General features: G+C 43.5%; 1 pseudogene; it reads left to right on the plus strand.

Moving 5' to 3' along the window:
• The first annotated feature begins 5,014 nt into the window (after positions 1-5,014).
• LOC116684778 (ephrin type-B receptor 3-like) lies at positions 5,015-12,356 on the plus strand (annotated as a pseudogene).
• Positions 12,357-14,337: the final 1,981 nt, after the last annotated feature.

The following is a 14,337-nucleotide window of genomic DNA, read 5'->3' on the forward strand; positions in this document are numbered from 1 at the left end:
TTAATATTTCATATGTTTTGCTTGTTGCAGCGAGTGTCAGTGTAGTACACAGGCGAGGCCTCCCTTTCATGACCCGCTCTCACAAAGTGAATAAACATTAGCATGTGCGAGCTCCCAAAGCGCACTGGGAATGCAAAGTTGTGTGCATTTTGGCTCCGGCGGGGTGATAAAAAAACAAAAAAAAGCAGTAAATGCCACGTGTGGTGATGCTCTAAACTTCCCACTGCAGCATTGTTTTCTTACCCCAGAGGCAGAATGACTCCACTGCTGCTGTAGTTTTATGGGAGATGGGGAGATTTCTGGATTTGAGTTATAGCAGCGTGGCGATCTCAAAGGTACTGTAAATTGAACAGGGAGGGGAGAACTGTGGAACAAATGGGATCTTTTTCTTCTTAACCGGTTTTTAGGATTTAGAGTGAGCTGACGATATCACACTTTGGTGAATGGAGTTGTTTGGGAACAATAACGTTATTCACACTGAACTTGAGTGTTAGAGCAACACATGAGCCTTGACTTAGATGTAAAGCTTGAGGATACATTGTCATGTGCTTCAGCTGGTTATACATTTTTGTAAAAGTGCAGTTATTCTTTGTCGAGATTGTGTCTTCTCTTGCTCCACGGTGAGGTCAAAGGTCATGTTCGGAAAAAAGCACCTTTCATGCTGCCAGGAATTTAGTATCTTGCTTAGGAATGCTTCAGCAGAGTGAATCACAGGGGCTTGAATTTGGTTTTTTTTACAGATGTAGGATGGTCATCCTGCTGCCCCTGCATAGTGTGAGGTGAAGCCTGTTGAAAGGAGCATCAGCTCGGGCCTGTGTTAGTTGAGGCTGAGTGAACCTGTCTCTGTTGCCTCTGGGCATCAGGGAGAGAAGAGGGAAAAGGCGAAGCACCGGATCAGACACCCAAGGCAGGCAAATCAGCAGCCTGTAGTCCGGTGCATTCACTCAGCTGTGAGTCCAGAGGGCCGAGTGTAGCCAAGCAGACAACTGCCGCTGATTAGTTCCTCCTCTCTGGCTCAAATCGTGCTAATCAGTAAAACAACCTTGTTCACAATTGTGTATTTGGGCTCGACAAACAAAGTTGTTAACTGCTGTCGTCGCTCCTCCTCACACACAGGTACAGAAGACCCAAGTTGCTTTGGTATTTAAAGCTTTATCAGTAAATAACATTTTCTTTGTGGGAAAATATTTCTGTTATATGCACAGATAAACGTGCTCTCCATTGTCAAGGCAGACACTTATTCCTCTCTGAATGTAATTATTTTTACATTATGAATCACTGCTCATGTTTATTTATATACTTTTCATTTCTTCTGCACATAAAAGTGTTCTGGTTACAAATCACATGCTTAACTAATGCTCACCATTAAGAAATTATCAAGTGACTATGAATTTGGTGTGATTAGTTCATTCCTAATGGATCTTCACTAATGATCGTTAATTCAAATGTAATTCATTCTCTAATTTATGTGCCACCAAATTAGCTGGAATCCAGTTACATAGGAAGGCACTTTTTAGAGCCACACATTTAAGCAGCTTGACAACAGAACTGTGCTTTTTCTCATTAAATTTAAGATTTTTCTATGAACTGTAAGTCATCCACATGTTGCTGCATGTTGGTAATAGACAATCCATTCATAATTAATAATAATAACATAAACATTTCTTAACCGGTTTTTTGGTAGTGCAACCTCTAGCTCACCCAATAGGGCGAGCGCCCCCATGTCGGCTGAGTCGTTGCCAGTGGTCCAGGTTTGCAAATTTGCAATTCCTAGGATGGTGAATGAATGCGCTGCATGCTCTGCCTCTGAGTAGCTAGTACTCTACTCGTTTCCATTGTTGGTTGATTGGGTAGGTATAGGCATGAGGAGTGAGATTGGTTAGGTTAAGGGTAAGAATACCAGGGTAAGCTAATAGAGGTAGAGTAGGGCAGGGCTTCCTTCGCCATCCTAGAAAGGCAAATTTGAGCCTGGATTTGCATCCTGCTAGTCTGGATTAACGACAGTATGTCCAGGATAATTGACTCATCATATCCGTTCTGCCAGATGTCCCTTGCCTTCCGCTCTCTGTGTGTTGCTGTTCTCAGGCTACATTTACATTGCTACGATTGTTTTTTTAAGTGTAGTTTTGAGCCCAAAGTGTACGTATTGTATACTCTGCCTGTTGCCATGGTAACGTTAGTATCTTAGTGCAAAGATCAGAGTAAGAGAACGAGATTTCATGACCGATAAGACCCAATCAGGAGGCGAAACGTTTGCGTACTATCTAACTGGGACGTTAGAATGTTACATGGGACCGATTGAAATACACGCGGCAATTATGGTAAGAATGTTTAACCATACATCCAGCTAAATTAAATTCACATCTAAACAACAATAATGTATTGTGTCAACAGTTTGCGGAGGCCAAATGTTCTACCCAAACAGGCTCCTTCTCAAGACCATTTTCCCGGGGCAATGTCACTGCGCCCGGAGCTTAGCGCTGCCCAAGACTATTAAGACATGCAGACAACACAGAGCGTTTTTTTTCTCCTACCCTGGAATGTATGTGTGGTCGAGCCAGACCTTACTCTGCAGCACTGTGCTGATAGGTCTTGCAATGCGAGACAAGTTGTAAACCTGTGGCCCTTTGCTGTGTGTCATCCCCCCTCTCCATCACCCCCATTTTCTGTATAAAAAAGCCCCAAAAACAGAAAAACAGAAATGTATAGAAACACATTTGGCAGTAAAGGTGCTGTAGATAGGATTGTGACGATCCAGGACTTAGCCAAAGATTTGTACATCGACAACTTCTTAGTGCCGTCCCCCCCCCCTCCCTTTCTGCTAAAGCCCAAATTCTCCCTAAGCCCCTCCCCCCACAAGGGAGAATGAATGCTTGTGCATGAACAGTGATTGACACGCAGTTAGACACCCCCCATGGCCTTGATTAGAGCATCTGAACAGGAAGCGGTGGAATTTTGCAAACTCCACTACAGCTGTAGGTGTTGCCAGAGGAGCGAGATTTTACCTGCTTCATGTAGTTCTGCTGGAACATAGGGACAGTTTCAGAAAATATGGCAGTAAGTTAGTTTTATAATTATTTATCTTACCTAATGCACCTTAATTAATGCTTTATATCCTAATGAATCATGCTTAAGGAAAAGTTTTGGGAAATATGAATATTTGCTTTCTTGTCGAGGGTTTGATGTCTGTCTAATGTCTGTCAGCTAAATGTGAAGCTTGAGCCAGCAACTGGTTAACTTAGCTTAGCACAAAGACTGGAAACATGGGGGAAAAGCTAGCCTAGCTCGCTCCAAAGGGAACAAAATCTGCCTGCAGTTGGTCATAAACCCCATAAAACGGTGATTTGTTGTTTTTACACTGGTTTTTGTTTTTGTCAGCTAGCTGACCAGGCTAGTTATTACTCCCTGTTTCCAGTTGTACCCTGAGATAAGTCTTCTCCCAGCATTAGCTTTATATTTAGCAGACATGACAGTGATTAATAATAAAAACGGTTTCCCAAAATTTTAAACTATTCCTTTCAGCATGTGTTTTGTACCCATATTATAACAATTAATGCTTTTTTATTCAGCTTAGCAAGGTGGACCTTGACTTGTCAGACTTAACATCATTTTAAAGGGGAACAAAAGGCTCTGAGAACATTCCGTACGTAGTTTGGTACTGCACATTAAATACCAGTCATCATCTCTTGTCAACTTGTTTCCATTAACACACAGCTAAGTTAATTTGCACTAAAACATGGAAATAGGAAGTCTTACTACTTGCTTTTGATCTTGCTATAACTGCACACTGCACTGTGAACGTGACCAGCACTATTTGAACACAGATATAATCTATTCTGTTGGATGTACAGATCCCTGTTCTCTGTCCTCTAAAAAGAAGAAAAGCCATTGTGGTTTCTCTAATGACACACAGCGCAGACTGTAACATTGCTCTTATCTCCAGCTCAGCAGCTACAAATGGACCAGTGATCTATCCACTTAATCAAACTTCTATTATTGACACACACAAGCCAAGGACAACTCTTTACTTTACTGTATTTAAAGTAGAACCTCTACCAACAGAACAGTGCCATGTCTCTGCTGTTGTTCTACACATGCTATTTGTTTAACCTCTCAAACCCTACTTCAGCACCGCTATCAACGACTTGTGCAAATGGCGCACAGCAGGCATCGTGTCATTGAGTCTCCAATAAAGGCAGCGTCATTGTTTCAGTAATTATGGGCTAACAACAACAGAACAATGGAGTCGCGACCACAGCTGAATTTTTAGAACCCAGAGAGAGGGGTTGAGTCTTCTGAGGTGTAATGAACTCGCTGGACCACCAATCAGGTGACGACTGATTGACAGCCTGACAACAATGCTCATTGATCCTGCTGTTAATTCTCTGAATCTCCTCTGATTGTCCGCAGCTCTCACCTCCTCGCAAAGTTGTAAACAACTAGGTAAAAAAAAATACCTGCTTAGATCAACTGTCTACTTAGATTTGTCAAATCTGAGTCAAGAGGCGTCACATTTATGGTGTTTCTGGTAACCCCCCCAAATGTGATCTATTAAATTTCTCTGTGCTTATATGACCTCTCTTAACCAGTGCTGGTTAATGGAATATTTACCTCCCAAGGCATTTGGAGATTCTTTGTTCTTAGTTCCACAAATGAATATTGAAGGGAGTGCATTTGCAGATGCCAAACACAGAGAGAGAGAGAGAGAGAGGGACAGAGTGAGAGGGACAGAGAGAGAGAGACAGAGAGAGATAATAAAGAGAGAGATCCTTAATTAGGCGCCCAGATTTGCAATGATTGTCAGTGCTTTCAAAAAGTGAGTGCATGTGAGTGGAGGATATGAAAGAAATGGGAGAGGAAGTTTTACCTGGAACCTTTGCAAACAGAGGGAACTTGTGTGTGCTCCTTAATGCTATTTGTATATAATAGCAGTATGATGCAAAATTTGTTTTTGCCCCCTCATGCTATTTAATTCCGGTCTGTCAACCTTTCTCTACTTTTAATTTGCAGAAACCCTTATGGACAGTCGGTGGGCAACCACAGAGCTGGCATGGACCACGTTCCCAGAGAGTGGGGTGAGTTGTGTGTGAGCATGTTTTGTTTTCCTTTTTTCTTTCATTTAAACAACATTTGTTCCATTTGCTTGTTAATAGGGCCCAGTCTGCCTTGAACAGCACACCTCCTACTGTTTTATATCTTTGTTTTTGCAGTGTATGTTTGCTTTCCTGGGTACTAAAACGCAAATGAGACACACACTGTGTGACATTGCATGGAAAAATGTCAAAGATTTTCAGTATTTAGAACATGTAAAAAGCTTGACAAAGGAATATCATACTTTAAACAAACAAGTGAGCAGACTATTATTTTATAGAGCAAGTCCCCACCGTGGGCAAGGACTATTAGGTAGGCTCTACCTTGCATGTCTCCCCAGGATAGAGAGCCTAATAATTGAAAGCATGTGTCTGTGTCTTTATAGTATGGGCCCAGGACGCATTACAGGGAGAAATTAAGGTTTTCAGTTGATACCCCCTATAGAATGGTGAGAAAATAAAACAACATGAATTTGACCCCAGGGCTTACAGCCTGACAGACTCCCCCACTCCTGGCCAGTGTAATTTGTCTTCGCTACGTGAGCGCAAAGTCAGTCAATGGAAATGGTAGGTTTCCATGGAGACGATCTCGGCAGCCCTCCTCTCCCTCACCCTACAAGGGCTGGCTCTGAATGTCCTAGCATCCATGAAGTCATTGTCACGACTGGCGAGGCAGCCCCTCTTCACACCTGACAATCCCATACGTTTGGGAGCCGGCAATTATCATATTTGTCAGGTATGCATCAACATGTTGCTGGTGATTTACGACATCTAATGCTGACTCTTGGGCTCATCGTTGGGAATAAATTGCACAGGAGCTCAGAGACGTGAGATGAGTTATGCATTATTTTCTTCCAGTTGAAATAATCAATTTCTGGGAAGCTCATTTGTTATGGAAACGAAGCATTCTGTCCAAGAGGGAATTAGGAAAAAAAATCTAAAAAGATTGACTTCTCACAAGGTTATTTCCTAATGGACTAAATTTTATGACCATTGAAGCCATTTATCATAGCCTATAATGTTAGTTACCCTATATAAAGACCAGTTCCATTAACATATAAAGCTATACATTGACATGGTTCAGATGCTATATTTACACACACGACAGAAGTCATGTCCATGTCACGTTAGTCCTTAAATGATTATTTTTAAAGCTACATTATGCAGACAGTCTACCTGGTTTATTAACCACAACATATGCCAACATCTTCTCTCAGGCTTTATGTGTAGGCATGGGAAAATATATATATACATATATTGCATAACCTGAAGTGCTCAGAGTGCTGCCACAGTGCAATCACACTGACAGCATTGCATTTAAATGGCCATTTTAATAAGTAACTCACTGTTTGCATTATAGATGTATGGGGGAAAGTTTCCATTTAAAGTGTGCAGTTGTATGCTCTCATCTCTCTCAGCACACATAACACATTATATGATATAGAAACCAAATCTCTTGATTGCACTGCAGCAGTATGAGCACTGCCTAGCATAGGTGTGAGCATCTATTGATAAAGGTCTAACCAACACATCTGTGACAATCTTAGCTGCAAAACATCCGTCTTATTCCAAACCTTCAACACGTAATCAGCACCGGGACTGTTAGTCAAACAGGCATAATGCGTGAAATGTATTTTAATAGGAAATGTTTTCTATTAATAGCCTGTAATGATTGGAATTTTCTGAATGATTCATGTAATTAGAAGCATTTTAGCTGCAAATTATTCCTCACAGGCCACATGTACACACCACGCTGTGGGAATGTGTGTGTGCATGTGTTGCATTTTTATATTCTCTTCATAGCAACGTCACTTTGCTGCTTCGGATGCCCTCTATGCTTGAATGGTTTGCATTAGGATGCACCGCGTTTAACATTACTCTACTTTAATTAACAACCTATTGGATGAGCGAGATTGTGCTGTAGCTAAGTTGTCTAAATGACAAACAGAACTGTTGTCGTATATAAAAGCAATAGATTCTTCTCTGCTTTGTCTTTATCGATTGCCCACAGTGCTTACAGAACATTGTTGGTCCAGTTTCACTGCTGTCATCTCTTCCTTTGTCACAGTGTCTCTCTGTTGTTTCCACAGTGGGAGGAGGTTAGCGGCTACGACGACTCCATGAGCCCAATCAGAACCTACCAGGTGTGTAATGTCCGACAGCCCACCAGAACAAACTGGCTCAGGACGGACTTTATCCCCCGCAAGGGCGTGCTGCGCGTCTACGTGGAGCTGAAATTCTCTGTCCGTGACTGTGCCAGCATTCCCACATCCCCGGCTCCTGCAAAGAGACCTTTAATCTGTTTTACTACGAGTCAGAGGGGGACACAGCTACAGACGCCAGCCCTCTGTGGAGGGAGAACCCCTATGTGAAGGTGGATACTATTGCCCCAGATGAGAGTTTCTCTCTCCTGGAGCGGGCAGGATCCAACCAAAGTGCGCAGCTTTGGCCCTCTCTCCAAGGCCGGCTTCTACCTGGCGTTCCAGGATCTGGGCGCCTGCATGTCTCTCATCTCAGTCAGGGTTTTCTTCAAGAAGTGCTCCACCACTATTGCAAATTTTTGCTGTCTTCCCTGAGACTGCTACAGGGGCAGAAGCCACTTCCTTAGTAATTGCTCCTGGGGCATGTGTGACCAACGCTATGGAGGTGTCCGTCCCTCTGAAGTTGTACTGCAACGGGGACGGCGAATGGATGGTTCCCGTGGGCTCCGTGCACCTGCGTCGCAGGCTTTGAACCTTCTGCTGATGGCACCCAGTGCCAGGGTATGTGTTTTTATCAAGACATTTGTACTTTTATTTAAACAAACCTCCTTTATATGCTCAGTGCAAGTCACCTCAGTCTGTGCCCTCTTCTCTGCATTTATTGTGTGGCTCCTGAAAGAGGGTGAAGGAGGGTGGAGGCGAGTATGAATTAATGAGGTGTTGCAGAGAGCAGCAGCATACAAATATTGCGAGAGCAGGACGGGAGAGAAAGATAGCGGGAAGGCACAGAATAGAGAGCCAATAGATTTGTGCAAGGAAAATGCAGATAGTAGAAGGGAATGCTGTCTGGAGTACAGAGAAAAGAGATATTAAAAATAAAAGAGAGATAGTGTGAGTTAAAAGTGTGAATTGCCAACGATGGAATGGTAACAGCAGCCAAAAGGAGAAGAAGGGAAAAGGAGGGGGGGCTGCAGGAAGTCAAAGACAGATAAGCGAAGCTTCCTCTCACCTGGGCGTGAGACATAGTGTCTAACATGTTTGGAGAGCTCATTCGTTGCCATTTGGCGGCTCAAGGTTAAAAGCTTGCCGCCAATGCTTGATGAAAAGCTCTCGAGGGCTTCAGCCAGTGGTTGCGATGAGGAAGTGTAATTTCCTCCACAGCCTTCCGTTAGTTAATCTACAGGCGGCAACACTCATTAACACCATTCAGACCAACGTGAGCCAACACTGCCACGCTAACATTAATCACTCAGACATTTCATTTCTTACCTAAGTCTGGCCACACGCTCGCAGCCAAACACTGCAGATAGAGAGAAGTGGAAAAAAAGAGGATCAAAGAAGAGGAGAGCAATAGATGGGGAGAGAAAAACATTAGTGTATCGAAAACAGAGAATCATCGTGCCCTCCAAAGAGGTTAATGGATTGAAGCAAGACAGTGGGGTGATTCAGCGCCCTCTCGAAAAGAGGCGAGGAAAACAAACAAATAAAAGAAAATTATGATGCACTGTGTAATAGAAGAAAATAAATCAGAGAGTGTAGAGCCTAAAGGTCTCTGTGAATTACGAGAGAAAAAAATACATTTTCATCTTATCGTCTTTGGCTTTTTATTGCACAGTGTTATGGCTACAATGCTGGGCCATTAGTAGTGCTGATTTTCCTAAAAGTGCCATTGTTGGAAATTAGGGTGGAACTTGAGTTCAAACGGGAAGACCACTTATCCTAACTAGTTAATCACACTCTCTGTCTCACTGGCTGGTTTTTTGAGCCCTCACGCTGACGGGACAGATGTTTCCCAGAGACCCCACTTTTATACCACCAGTTAGGAATGTGGCAAACAGTAAAATGTGGGGCTCTGGAGGCTGATATATCCAGACCTTTTGCTGTTAATCCCCTTTATCTGAATCCTTCTTTAGTGTGGGCTTATGCTGGTTTATCCTTAAGACTCAATATCAGCCAACCTTTAGCGTGACACTTTGGAATTCAAATCAATCGCTTGGACACATCGTCTAAGATTACCGCACTTTGTATACTTTTCTGATAACCCTCCTCAGCTAATTTACGTCTGATTTGATGTCCCTTCATTTGAATTGATTTATTGGCTAATAATGAAGTTGTTTTGCATGCATGTGGAGGCCTTGTTTGTATTAACCATGTGGTTTGAAGATCTGAGGATGCAACTGACACTGATTGATGGTTGAGAGTGTATTCCTTTTTCTCAGAAGCATTCTCCATCCTTGTTTGTTTGACAACAGCTATCTCCTGTCAGCAGTCTATCTTCATCCTCCTTTCCCTTCTCTTCAAAATGAAACTTAGCTTTCATCCCAACTCCCTTTTTGGTAGATTAATGTCACCTGCGGAGAGAGTGAAAATGAAAGAGCACATGCAAATATATAGATAAGACCTTATGCTTAATGTTTGACATCTCTCACATACCTATCAACATTTTTAGCATAAATCTTGAGCTTTTGCAGATACTTCAGAGGAACAGTTATTGTTCTGTGACAGATGTGACAGCCTCTTGTCTTTAGATAAGTGACAAGCGCACACAGTAGTTGTGTTATGTTCTTATTGTCCTTTTGTTTTCTCTCCCGCCCATCCAGCTTGCATCCCTGGGACCTTTAATCCAAATTTGGGGAGGGATCCTGTGTTCCCTGCCCAGCCAACAGTCGCACCAGTGCACGAGGAGCCAATATTTGTCTCTGCCAGAATGGTTTCTACCGCGCTGACAGCGACCCTCCTGACACGGCCTGCACCAGTAAGTCATCCTCCACTGCACAGGCTAAAATCCTCAATGGTATTATGCTGAGAAAAATCGAGGGGAGTAGAAGTAACATTCGGCAAATCATAAGTGCCAGATGGCATTTATCATTGTGTTTAAAGCCCAACTAAAATCTAAATGTATTTTTTTACTAAAAAATCAGCATCCATATCCTCTGTGTTTGTTTGTCAAATGTATCACGTTTATTTGTCACATACACAATCATACACTGTACAATGTGTAGTGAATTATTTTCTGCTATCTACTAAAAGCATCTAACCAATGATAGAAGAAAACTGTATTTATTTTGGTTGAAATTGTAATTAACAAAAATAATATTATAGTTTCAATAAAAAAGCTCTAAAAACTTTATACTACCTGCTCAGCACCAACAGACGACAGACAAAATTAGCAACTAGCTGGTGCACATAGTGGAGTATTTAGTAGCTAAAGAGACAGACATTTCCTCAGGTGTTATCCATATTTCAAATGGAAATTGTCCGTTTGGTGTAACCAGTTCTGGTCTGGTGCTGTGTTCTGCATGGACGGGCTTCTGAGAGAAGTTTCCCAGCAGTGGTACTGATGGAGAGCTGACCGTGCAAATCACCCCCCAGGGGACTTTCGCCGTGTTAATGACACACAGGGCTCGCAACTGTCTTGCCAGATTCTCGTCACAGGAACACTGTGGACTCTGACATTGACCAGCGCACACAGACAGGCGGGCCGGGACTCAAGCACCACCTCTGACTAAACACGCAACACACACACACCACACACACACAGGCCTGACAGATCTGTCCCCCGGGCTGTCAGAGCTTGTGCCAACCAGCCTGTGCTTTGTGTTGGAAGACAGGCTCAGCCAGTCAATGGCCGGCAGCTTGGACTCTGTGTGGTTTTAGATGGGTGTCCAATTAGAAGAGCCTCCACTCTGAACTATGTGTGCCTAATTATAAAGGACAGGGCGAGTGAAACATGGCTCAGGGCAAGCCGGCTGAGGAGCTGAATTCAGAGGAGAGGCAGTCTTAGCCGACAAGAGAGCTGATGCCTGAGAGCCTCCCCTCCTCTTCCACATTTCTCTCGCTGCTATGAGACAGGTTAGATTATCTCTCTCCCGCTGGAAGCTAAGAGGGAGTGCCCCTCTCTTCCCCACTGTAAAAAGCATGTTCGCTAAACCAATCTTTTTTGCCTCCCTTTGCGGTTATCGTGCTTCATCCAGGTTTCAAACACTTCACTCAAACGCAGCACTTGTTAATAGTGTTTCTCTGGTTGTCATTTTCCGACGCTAATGCTTTTATTTTGAAAGTTCCGAAACCGGAAGTAAAATGTACGGCCACAAAACGAAAAGGAAAAGCGGTCGAACGAAGGCATACATAATATAGTTTAGCACCTGGCTGTTAGGGCACAAGGTATGTTAGTTTTACACTTCATTTATGTTACAACTTTGTGTAGTCTGAGTTACTTGTTGTGTACCGTTTTGTAGTTTTGCAGAGATTAGAGAATACAAGTTTGCAAGTTAAGCTAACAGTAGCATATTGCCATTAGCCTGTCACTTGAGATACATACTAAGCGAATGAATGTAAAGTGAAGGTGTTGTGGTTTTTTCATGTTTTTCTCAGCAGCTCTACGGTGATTCAAGATGTTCCAATCTGTAATAAGGAATGTTGCAAAAGCACAATAAAGATTCCTGAATCATCAGTTAATAAAGAGCCAGACCATTATTCAGCCGGGGACGCTACAGTAAGAGCTTACCTCATCAGTCCTAATATGCTCCTGATGGAAATGAACGATGACTGCAACAGGACTTGATGTTATGGTCTAAGGTTGTGATACTCACTCACAAAATGGAAGCATCTGGATATCTACCACTAGACAGTGTGGACTCAGACCAGGCAACGGAAACCTTTCAGTCAGCGCGAAGAGGAGGACTTCGCCGCTCTGGTCGTCCACGGAATAACACAGAGAAGATGCTTGCTTTTCAGAAAGAAGAGGCTCACAAAAAGGAGAAAAGGCTCATTCATCTTACGAACAGTGGAAAACCCAAGCACGCAAGGCCAGGAGCAGCTAAAGACTGACTTACCAGAGAGGATTGCAGCTCTAATAGACACCTTGGAGAAAGCTAAGGACAATGTCATTAACATTTATGTGGAAATTAGAGCACACCTTGTTCCATCCGGGGAAACAAGACGTCGTATTGATGCCTGTGAGGCAGTGACAAAAGACATTGTTAAAATTGCCTATGAACGGATAGCAGGCATAGACGGAGATTTCAACAGTGAAACTGTAAACAACATCTTGGTGGCTGCTTAAAAGAGACTATGCCCGCTCTATCTCTGGTTCTACAGCCTCACCCTCAAGTAAACACTCGAGCTGTAAATCAAGCCACCCTCCATGAGCTCCATTGTAGCAGCAAAAAGGGCTGATGCTGCAGCAGAGTTAGCAGCAAAAGAAGCAGAGTATGAGGTGGTCCTGCAAGAGGAAACAGAAAGAAAGGATTCAGCTCCTAGAACAACAGCAGAAAAAAGAACTTGAACTTCAGAAGCGTGAACTGGAGAGACTAAAAGCAGAAAAGGATGTTAAGGTGGCTCGAGCTAGATTGGAAGTTTACAATCAGGAAGTATTGCTGGAGTCTGGCGTGAGCTCCCCTGATCATAACCCTCAAGGGTCTCAACATGTGTTCCCCCAGCGACTTGTAACGCCAGCTGTCATCCAGCAACCTGTTACGCCAGCTGTCATCCAGCAACCTGTAACGCCAGCTGTCATCCAGCAACCTGTAACGCCAGCTGTCATCCAGCAACCTGTAACGCCAGCTGTCATCCAGCAACCTGTAACGCCAGCTGTCATCCAGCAACCTGTTACGCCAGCTGTCATCCAGCAACCTGTTACGCCAGCTGTCATCCAGCAACCTGTAACGCCAGCTGTCATCCAGCAACCTGTAACGCCAGCTGTCATCCAGCAACCTGTAACGCCAGCTGTCATCCAGCAACCTGTAACGCCAGCTGTCATCCAGCAACCTGTAACGCCAGCTGTCATCCACAACCTGTTACGCCAGCTGTCATCCAGCAACCTGTTACGCCAGCTGTCATGCAGCAACCTGTAACGCCGCTGTCATCCAGCACCTGTTACCCAGCTGTCATGCAGCAGCCTACTAATATTCCACAGCATTACTGCCTCCACAGACAGATGTTTCGTATCTTGCTCAAGCGGTGCAAGACACAATAGCCCTAACAGACTCCCAATGCCTGAACCTCTGTATTTACTGGTGACCCGATTCAGTTCATTGAGTGGAAGGCTTCATTCATATCACTCATAGACAGAAGAATATCTCATCAGCAGATAAGTTACATTATTTGAGAAAATACATTGGGGCCCAGCTCGAAAGACACTTGATGGCATCTTTACAGAAATGATGATGAGGCCTACAAAGATGCATGGAACCGTCTCAAACCACAGATACGGCCAGCCATTCACTATACAGAGAGCATTTAGGGAAAGACTGGCAAACTGGCCAAAGATCCAGTCCAAAGATGCTGAGGAGTTAGAACATTTGCTGATTTCTTACATGCTTGTCAAGAAGCCATACCTCACGTCAAAGGCCTTGACATTTTGAACGACTGTGAAGAAAATCAGAAACTCATACAAAAGTTACCGGACTGGGCAGCTGCACGATGGAACCGCCATGTCACTCAAGTCATGAAAGACAAGCTGGAATTTCCAGGCTTCCAGGATTTTGTTACTTTCATGTGTAATGGAAGCAGAAATTGCATGTAATCCGATAACATCCTTTCAAGCCCTTCGCTCCTCAGAGTCACCTACAGAAGGCGTTATCCCAAAGATAATAGGACTAAATCCAGTGTGCTGCATACACAGACAGTTACAAATATTGATACCCAGTGCACTCAAGGACAGTTTAAACCCATGTATGTTCTGTCAAGACAACAAACATCGCTTACACAGCTGTCCTGAGTTTAAAGATAATTCTTTGGATGAAAGACGAAATATGTGAAAGAAAAAAGACTGTGTTATGGTTGCCCTCAAGATAGGCCATAATGCAAAAGACTGCCGTCACAGACACTCATGTGAAACCTGCAGGGTAGACACCCAACCTGTCTCCATGATGACAGTTACACTAAAGCCACACCAGCGTTAAACTCAAACCATGGTACCACATGAACCGGCTTTGACAATGTCACTTAATGTGGATACTGAGGACACATCTTCCAACACTTCTATGATAGTGCCAGTATGGGTTTCCTCCATCAGCAATCCAGCCACTGAAAAGCTTGTTTAT

The sequence above is a fragment of the Etheostoma spectabile genome, unplaced genomic scaffold (assembly GCF_008692095.1).
Source record: "Etheostoma spectabile isolate EspeVRDwgs_2016 unplaced genomic scaffold, UIUC_Espe_1.0 scaffold00569327, whole genome shotgun sequence".
In the NCBI taxonomy this organism is placed as follows: domain Eukaryota; kingdom Metazoa; phylum Chordata; class Actinopteri; order Perciformes; family Percidae; genus Etheostoma; species Etheostoma spectabile.